Here is a 9,458-nt window from a genome sequence, read left to right as displayed (position 1 = left end):
TGTATGGATACAGAGAAGAAGAGAATCCATGGACGCATAGGCCAATCGAGTTGATAGAGAAGATGCGGGACAAGCGTATAATGAGCGCAATGGGACAATTAGCGTAACGTGACAATGAGTCATGCTATTTCGTGCGTGCAGCCGGCGTTCATCGATTTAGTCGACGTTGTCACGGCAAAAGGCACATACTGCCAGTGGGCAGCCCTAAACGGAACAAGACACTTGAAAAATTAAATATTATCACGTTTAATCTCAAAAAACATCTCTAACATATTAACATTGTATTTATCACCAAGAAGTTTTTTTCTTCGGCATCTTCATATGCTTCGTAAAATTTATTACAATATAATACAGTGTTATCAATAACATACCTGCCAAAATGACGTCAATTGTCAAAGTTGAAATAACACTGTCACTGTCAGCCAGCGTTGAATACTTGCGCCACAATAATGCAAATCTATTCGGACCGCGCTCTACGCTCCATTTGTGTAAGCGTGTATCATGGAATCATAGAAAATATTTTTGCTATGGTTTTTGACATATTCGAAGCCGTTAATTAATTGGAGTCTGTTATTAGTGCATAAATTGTAAATAGGAAATAGTAATATGTAGGTAACAGTATCGCAGAGCTGTTTAAAACATTTTGCAATAAATGTTACCATTTATATTTTTATTATTATTCGATATTTCTCGTTTTTATTATTTCTAATAGGTTTTAGTACATTTAATGCATGCCTCTAAGAGGTTTAAGTCTAGATTTCCTTTGTTTGTTTCTATGTTTATTGCTGTTGGCAGACTTTAAAAAAAAATTAAATATACATTTTTTTTTGCCTACACGTCCTTTTTTATTATGTGTAATAAAGACTTTTCTTTCCTTTTTTTTAATTATCTATATCTATTTAAAACGATTCTTGAGAAGAAAAACGTTCGTTTTATAATCAATTATGAGTACAATTTCTCCTAAGTATTGATTTTTTCCCTTAAATAACAATTGTAATTCGTTTGAAAATCAAAATGACTGTATTGGCAACTGTTGTAAATAATAAATACTTTGGTGTTTTCAATTAATATGTACATATAAAACAAAAACGCTTCACTAATTTACAATTAAACCTTATAGGCTTAATTTAAAGGAAATATAATAAAAATAATATTTTTTAAAAGTAACATACAGCACATTTCGAACCATCCATAAATAAAGAGCCGCACACACTATCATTTCTACTCACATCAATAACAGTATACATACAATTGTGCATATTGGCTATTCTAATAGAAGTATGTTTCCATTGTACTCTGTATTTTTTATCTGATATATCAAAAGGTATGACACTTATAGAGCTTATATGTTTAGGAATTAAATAATGTATATTTTAAGATTGAAACAAATATACAAAATTATTATTATTTTTGCGGCAGCGGTAACAGTACGAGCTACATCCAAATAATCCAACGATTCTAAACAAAGTGCTCAGGAGAATAGTCAATGCTCCCTGGTATATTCGCAATGACGACCTCCATCGGGACCTTAATGTAGAGGACGGCACCACAATCAAAAAGATTTCTGGAGCTCAAGAACAAAGGCTCCACCAACACGTAAATGTCGAGGTTATTCTTAACACCACGGGCCTAGTGAGAAGATTGAAAAGGACAAAATTATTTAAATTAGTTTTAGTGTTTTAAGTCCTTACCCGTGGTAAGTGGAAAAAAATTGTGCACAACAACAAAATGTCTTCCCCTTATTGGACACTTTCTTATGTTAAATATCCTTGTTAGTAAATTAAGTTGGACTTAAATGACTTATTAGTCTTAAGTTTGGCTAGATCGTAATGTTAAATGATGTCTTCTGTGTCTATAGTTCATTGATGTGTGTTTCTATGAAATAGCTACAATAAAACAAATAATTTTTACAGACTCCAAAACGCGCTAAGATGTATTAAATAACATTATTTATTATTTGTCTTCATTGGTCGAGTATTTTTAATTCCTTCTCTTGACTACAAATTAAAACCATTTGACACCTTGATCATCCAAAACGTTCCACGGACGGAGAAGCCATGCTTAATTAATAATAATAACAATCCACTTACACACAAACATTTCTCATTACACTCATACATTTTTAATATAACGCCGCACTGGCTCATAGCATTGTCGGAATATTTCCTCGTCTCGTCTAACAATGGACTCAGCTATCGGCATTGTGTATTCATAAATATGTTTGTATAATTACACCTCGTGCAGGTGCACTGTTCCCTCAGGTTAATGCCATATTTAATGGCTCATGTACTTTATGTAAGCTGCTTAAACCTTAAACTTTACTAACGTTTAGCCATGATGGCCTCATTTAGTAGTTATGCCAGCACTTTATTTGGCAGTAAGAGCTCAGAAGTCTAGAATATTCCGTTCTACAGTGTCAATTTAATTACCTTATCCTACAGTGTTGCTCATACTATTGCGTTTGCTGAAGTATTTCTGAACCTATTCGACTTAGGTAAAACAAAAAACTTGGTTGATTAAAAAGAGTGGCGGAGAGTTTATTGCCAGTTCTTCTCTTACGTTCTACGCCCTTGATTTGAGAACTGGCAGTAAATGTAAAATTAGAAGCATTTCATATATTTTTATAATGTATATTGCGTTAGGATTGCCCTGATGGGTTGAGGGGACGATAAGGTTCCGTCTACACGATAGCGCATCGAGCGGTCGGATCAAAAGTCGTGGTCGAGTCATAGTGGCAAGGAAGGACCTTGTCGAAGAGCCTCCTGCCTGTTTGTGATTAAAAAAAACGCAGCCCATGGTAGCAAAAGTGTGTCGAGTGCCTGAATATGTCATGCAACTTATTTCGCCTTGCTTGCTTCAACTGTGATATTCACGTTAACAAAACCAAAACTTTCCCAATAGAACCGATAGATGCTGTTCTGAAATAATTATCCGTCATGATTAATGTAGACTTTAGGCCGGTGACCTGTGACCTGGTTTCCCTATCATATTGAAAAGGTGTAATATATAGATCTTCAGGAAAGAAATGATGACGTAATAAGCGCCATTACGTGTACATTAGATCGGTGTGACACGGTTCCATCTGTCGTCGCATGTCTATTGTACTAGACCCTACTCATTGTAACTTTACAATGAATATAGGGATGACGGAGTATTAATTATTTAGTTTTGCGAGAGATTTTAACAAGGGTCGGTGAACTTTCTATTTTCACCCTTTGTTTAATTATTGTAGACTAAAACTCATGTTTTTCCTAAGTGAAGAAACTATTGTTAGTTCTAAGTTCATCCGAATTTCTGTCTACACAGAACACAAAATATCATCCGTATCACCTCGACGTCCGTCGTTCCACAACTGCTTTGCGATTCTGTAAACAATAAACTACAAGCTCCCACCTTATCAGAATGCCAAATTATAAAATGACTGTACTGCTTCACGACTGATTTGAGAGCGACCGCCGATGCGAAAACCGCTGTGTGAGTTCGAAAAGTGAGTTACAGAATCGCAAGGCTGAGCGTTTCTTAATTCAGTTTTGGCCGCGCTCTACCACTATGTGGAACAAGCTGCCCACTAAAGTATTTCCGAACCAATTCGCCTTAGGGTCCTTCAAGAAAAGAGCGTACCAATTCTTATAAGACCGGCATCACACTTGCGAGCCCTCTAGCAATGTGAGTGTCCATGGGTGGTATCACTTAACATTAGGCGAGTCTCATATGCCTCCTACAACATAAGAAAAATATTTGCAACCAAACCGCTTTGAGCCACCGTCATCGTAAGCCGTAAACCTTAAAAATACTTAAACCTCCTCAAAAATTGTAAGTTTTGAAATTGAAATTGAAAACCGCAATAATTTTTTCTGAATTTCTTTACTTTTTTGAAGAGGAGACATTCCCTGCCACGAAGTCTGGGCCTGAGGCATTAGACTGGACTTGCCGGACTATATATAGACAATGACACTTACAAACACCGCGGCATTCTATTGGTAAGAGATAATTCATAATCGGTTCATTAGTGATTATGCGGTTTTATAACTATTATGTATTAGATTGAAAGAGCAGTGTAGCGTGCGATTCTCATCCCTGAGGTCGTAGGTTCGATTCCCGGCTGTGCACGTGAGGAAACCGGCTTGCAATAGGCCCAAAAAGTCGACGGCGTGTGTCAGGCACCGGAGGCTGATGACCTACTTGCCTATTAGATTGACCAAAATTCAAAAATCCATCAAAACGCTTGTCTAGGCAAGATGGCGCCGCACCCGTCCCTATGACGTACACGTCAGTACCCGTAAATGTCAAGTTGTTTACGAGTTAATCATTCATAAGTATAATATATTTCGATCAAATTTTGGACGAAATTAAACTTCAAGAATGAATTATTATACATAATTTAGATACTACGTTATAGACAATTCGACTAATTTGTGACCATGTTGTGTTATGGAACTCCGATTTATTCCCGAACCAATTCAACTTATGGTCCTTCAAGAAAAGAGCGAACAAATCTTTAAAGGCCGCAACGTACATAAATCCTTGGAGCAGTGAGATCGCTTCGTGAATCCTGTGAAGTACCCAGAAGACTTCTGTGCTTCTGGAAGGAGTTAGGCTGGCTGGCAGCACAACGGACTTAATGAGAGTTTTTTAACCATTATTTAAAAGGCCGGCATCGCACTTGTGAGCCCTCTGGCAATGTGATGGGTGGCGATATCGCTTAATATCTGGTGACCCTTCTGTCCGTTTGTTATATAAAAACAGGTGACAGGTCCACTCAATCTGTGTGGTTCTTTCCTCAAAAGACCATTTCAGACAACAATCTACATGGTCTTCACATAATCTTGTTAGTTATGTCTGGACTTTAAAAGAGACTGTGACCTCTGAGTTTGTTTCGGCGTTTCTTCTCAGAGTAGTCAGATAGGAAACGTCGATCTCATCTAGTTTAAAAAAAAATGTTTGACGTGTAAAAGTGTTTGTTTGTAATGGATTTTTTATGGTCTAATATATAAAATTCTCGTGTCGTTCCCATACTCCTCCAAAACTACTCGACCGATTCTTATGAATTTTTTTATGCTTATTCAGTAAGTCTGAGAATCGGATAAAATCTATTTTTCATCCGCCTAAATTTTAATTTTAATTTGTTAGACAAAACTTTTTGTTTTTATTTTTTTATGACAACCCTTAATTGTCACCCCTCTACGATCCCCTATTTTATTGAACTAAAAAAATATTTCCTAGAAATATCGCAATCCGACGTTTGCCGGGTTAGCTAGTTTTTTTTTTAAATAATATTACCTATTATTTTACTCCCGCTTACGTGTTTTAAACAGATAACTCTAAATAACTCTTTATTTTACATAATTTTTTTTTTTTTTTTTTTTTTTTTATGTAATAGGAGGCAACCGGGCAGGAGGCTCACCTGATGTTAAGTGATACCTCCGCCCATGGACACTCACAATGCCAGAAGGCTCGCAAGTGCGTTGCCGGCCTTTCAAGAATTGGTACGCTCTTTTCTTGAAGGACCCTAAGTCGAATTGGTTCGGAAATACTTCTGTGGGCAGTGTCAAATAGCGTATTCACGCAGAAGCAGCCCTAATAATATATTTAAAGTTTTCCATACAGCGATACCAAGTTGGCTGCATTATTGTTCGGTAACAATGCGAAGGAAATCGAGTGTACCAACTAAAACAATTACTCGAGGACATCCATAGTTCCATACTTATGCTTTGTATGAGGCCATTTTAGTTATATAGGGTTAGGCATATTTAGCTTATGACTTAATGATCGTATAATTTTATAACATAATTTGCTCAAAATCTAAACATAAATGCTATTTTTTTAAGTACATATTGTGTCTTCACTTAGACATCATGAAACATAACAAATTTTAGTCTAATTTTATTTACTAATCTATATATAAAAATGAAACCCGTTTTGCGTTGTCACGACATAACATGAAAACGGCTTGACCGATTTGTCTGATTTTTTTTTATAATATTCCTTGAAGCACGAGGATGGTTCTTACGGAGAGAAAAATTTAAAAAATTGAGCAAAAAGGTTTAAAACAACACTTTTCTATATTCCCATACAAAATATCCGTAATAATACTTAAAAGGCAATTTGAACTTTAATACCATATCATAAAGTTCAAGTGTTAGTGGAGGGGTTCCGGGAAGGTAAAGTTATATTTTTTGACAAAATGTACGAGTAGCAGAATAAGTATTTATAAAAATAAAGAATCGGCTGTTAGGCGGTACGATGTTCGCCAGGCCAGCTAGTAATGATATATAATATAAGAAAGTGTCGAATAATAGTGTTATTGGACACTTTCTTACAGTCTCTATTAATTTTCTCTACACTCTGTTCTTGTGTTCTTTTCGGTTACCAAAACGATTGATATATAATGTTTAAAAGTGGTTCGGTTTATGGTTACTTTGGCTAGAAAACTACAGCAACCTAACTTATTCTTCGATTCCCGTGAAAAGTTTCATCATCGGACGTCGAGGTGATACAGATGGAATTTCGTCTTTCGTTCCACAACTGAGCGTTTTTGCCAGAACTTTGCTACCAAATATTTCCTAACCAATTCGACTTAGACAATAAAAGTGCGTACCAATTCCTTAAAGGCCGGCCACGCACATGTGAGCCTTCTAGCAGTTTGAGTGTCCATGGGCGGTGGTATCATTTAACATCAGGTGAGCCTCCTGCCCGTTTGCCCCCTGCTACTTAAAAAACGCAACCCTTCACCAGCAGCAAAGTTTAAAAATGGTAACAAAACTAGTGTCTGTGCCTGAAATGTCAAGCAATTTTGCCCATATAATCCTTGCTTATACTTGGATATTCCGAGCAGCGTTGATCTAGTGGCTTCAGCGTGCGACTCTCATCCCTGAGTCGTCGGTTCGATCCCCGGCTGTGCACCAATGGACTTTCTTTCTATGTGCGCATTTAAGATTTGCTCGAACGGTGAAGGAAAACGTCGACGGCGTGTGTCAGGCACTGGAGGCTGATCAAAAAATGATCATAAAACAGATTCAGAAATTCTGAGGCCCAGACCTAATTAGGTTGTAGCGCCACTGATTTATGTTTTAAACTTGGATATTAACGTTATCAAAGCCATAGTTATAATTACCAATTACGATTAAATTCCGTCTGATTACCCCGATGTTAATAACGTTGTAATAGAACCCAGGTATTCATGCAAATATTAATTAACGCGTGAGCAATATCAATTAAGTTGAGCTCATAAAATAGGCTTCAACGCTGTCTCCACAATGGACGTATTTGTCATAACTGGATTTAATTGTAAATACTTCGTTTCATTAATGATATATTAAATTACAGTGTAACCCTTTATAACAAATTTGAAGGGACCGAGCAGTTTTTTTCGTTATAGAGAATTTTCCTTATACGGAGGCAAGATAAAAAAACCAAATTTAACCAATTATAATAATTTAGATATATATAATAGATAGGTGACGATGGTGCGTTTAGTAACTGAGACCAAAATTTCCTACAGGCAATGTAATCTAAGAATAATGGCACACGTATTAATGCAATTAACAATAACAGAGGCGAGAAAGCTGTTTATGACCTCAGGTGTCTCTTAGAAATTTCGGCACCTCAATAGTTTTGTAAGCTGATTATAAAAACAATTACACTGAAGTATTTCGTTGCTGTCTGAATATGAAAATATTTATTCGTAATAGAGAATGGGTGTGGCGTTATAAAGAGTGTATTAATGTGTGGGTATTGTGTTAAACTAACTTTAAGTCATGTTTATGTTATATAGAAGTTTTCGTTATTACGAATGACATTTTAAAGAGTTTACACTATATATAGCGGTGTTGGTTAATTAATCAAACGATGTTCGTTCTAATCTATATGTACATCATGACGAAATCGTTATGTGTCAGGCACAGAAGTCCTATAAGAACGACACAATATTATTATTATTTGTTTGAGAGCATGAGCACGTAATTTACGATAATTTGTTAAACTATCCGTTTATGTTAATACGATAATACGATGTTTTTACTATAGAATTTTATCCACAACTAGCGACCCGCCCCGGACATTAATTTTTTTAACATTTTTTGCAGAAATCTGTTTTTTAATATTGTGGAACATTTTTTTAGTTCTATCATCAAAACTTTTCGCAGTGCATGCGATATTTTATAGGCTTTTATTACACTTTGGGTACTATTTTTGTAGTTCTAGTAGGGATCCTAATACTTTTCTTGCTATTAGCCTATGTTAATCAGTGATAATGTAACATTCAATTGGTGAAATCATTTTTAAAATCGGTCCAGTACTTTTTGAGCCAATTCATACACAATATCGCTACTGTGAATTCACTGTGCGATAAATATGTCGAGACAGAATTCAGTAGGCGCAACGTCTTTGATAGTCTAATTGAATAACAAATCGAGTATCGGCAAGAGTGCATGTGCGTGAGTGATAGAGTTGTGTATAAGCGTGTATAATTGGGTTAATTTTTACAATCTCAGTTCACCATATTCTCAAGTCAAATCATTTATTCCAATTAGACCACCTAAAATGGCACTTTTGAACGTCAAATAAAATATAAAGATGATTCTAGTTGCCCCTTCCAAAAGGTAACCAAATCAAATCAAAAATCATTTTGACGACTCATTGGTCTAGTGGTTAGTACCCCTGACTGCGAATCCATGGGTCCCGGGTTCGATCCCCGGCGACGAACATCGATGTGATGAGCATTTGGTGTTGTGCTTAGGTCTTGGGTGTTTAAATATTTATTTATATGTTTATCTATCTATAATATGTATGTATATCCGTTGCCTAGTACCCATAACACAAGCTTCACCAGCTTAGCATGGGACTAGGTAAATTGGTGTGAATTGTCTTTAAAAAAAAACATGTAGGTATGTACAATATACACTTATGAACGTCAAAAAAAAAATACATTAAATGCTTTTAATTTTACATTTACCGCCAGTTCGCAGGTAGTTTGGTGTGGAGAAGAATGGGCAAGAAACTCCACACTTACTCTTTTAAAATAGGTTTTACAATATTTTGTATACATTAGTTAAATAATTATATGTGAAGATAATGTACTTACTCCTAGAATAAAACTATTACACTAAAATAGGCACAAAGTATTACTTACAAACTAAGCAATGCAGCGGATATGTCAATTAAATACGAATGGCGAAACGAAAAATCTATCGACATTTTACAAATAGGATTAAAACAATTATTGGTACTGTATACGTCACTTTTTAATCTAAATTAATTATAAGCCCAACCTTACACATTTATTATCTCGCTCCATTGTAACGTAACCCTATTTTTCCTTTTAATTAACTAAAGGTTCGATATATCGACACTTCGGGACGTCCTTTGTCGAAAAAGTTTTCACGTTTGCGTTATATTGTTTAAAGTAGGTATTTTACGGGGAACGGTGTTAAACAAAAAGAGATCTTTCCTTTTTTCTT

Source organism: Pieris napi, chromosome 17 (assembly GCF_905475465.1).
Source record: "Pieris napi chromosome 17, ilPieNapi1.2, whole genome shotgun sequence".
Classification (NCBI taxonomy): Eukaryota; Metazoa; Arthropoda; class Insecta; order Lepidoptera; family Pieridae; genus Pieris; species Pieris napi.
Note: the sequence above shows the minus strand (reverse complement) of the source record.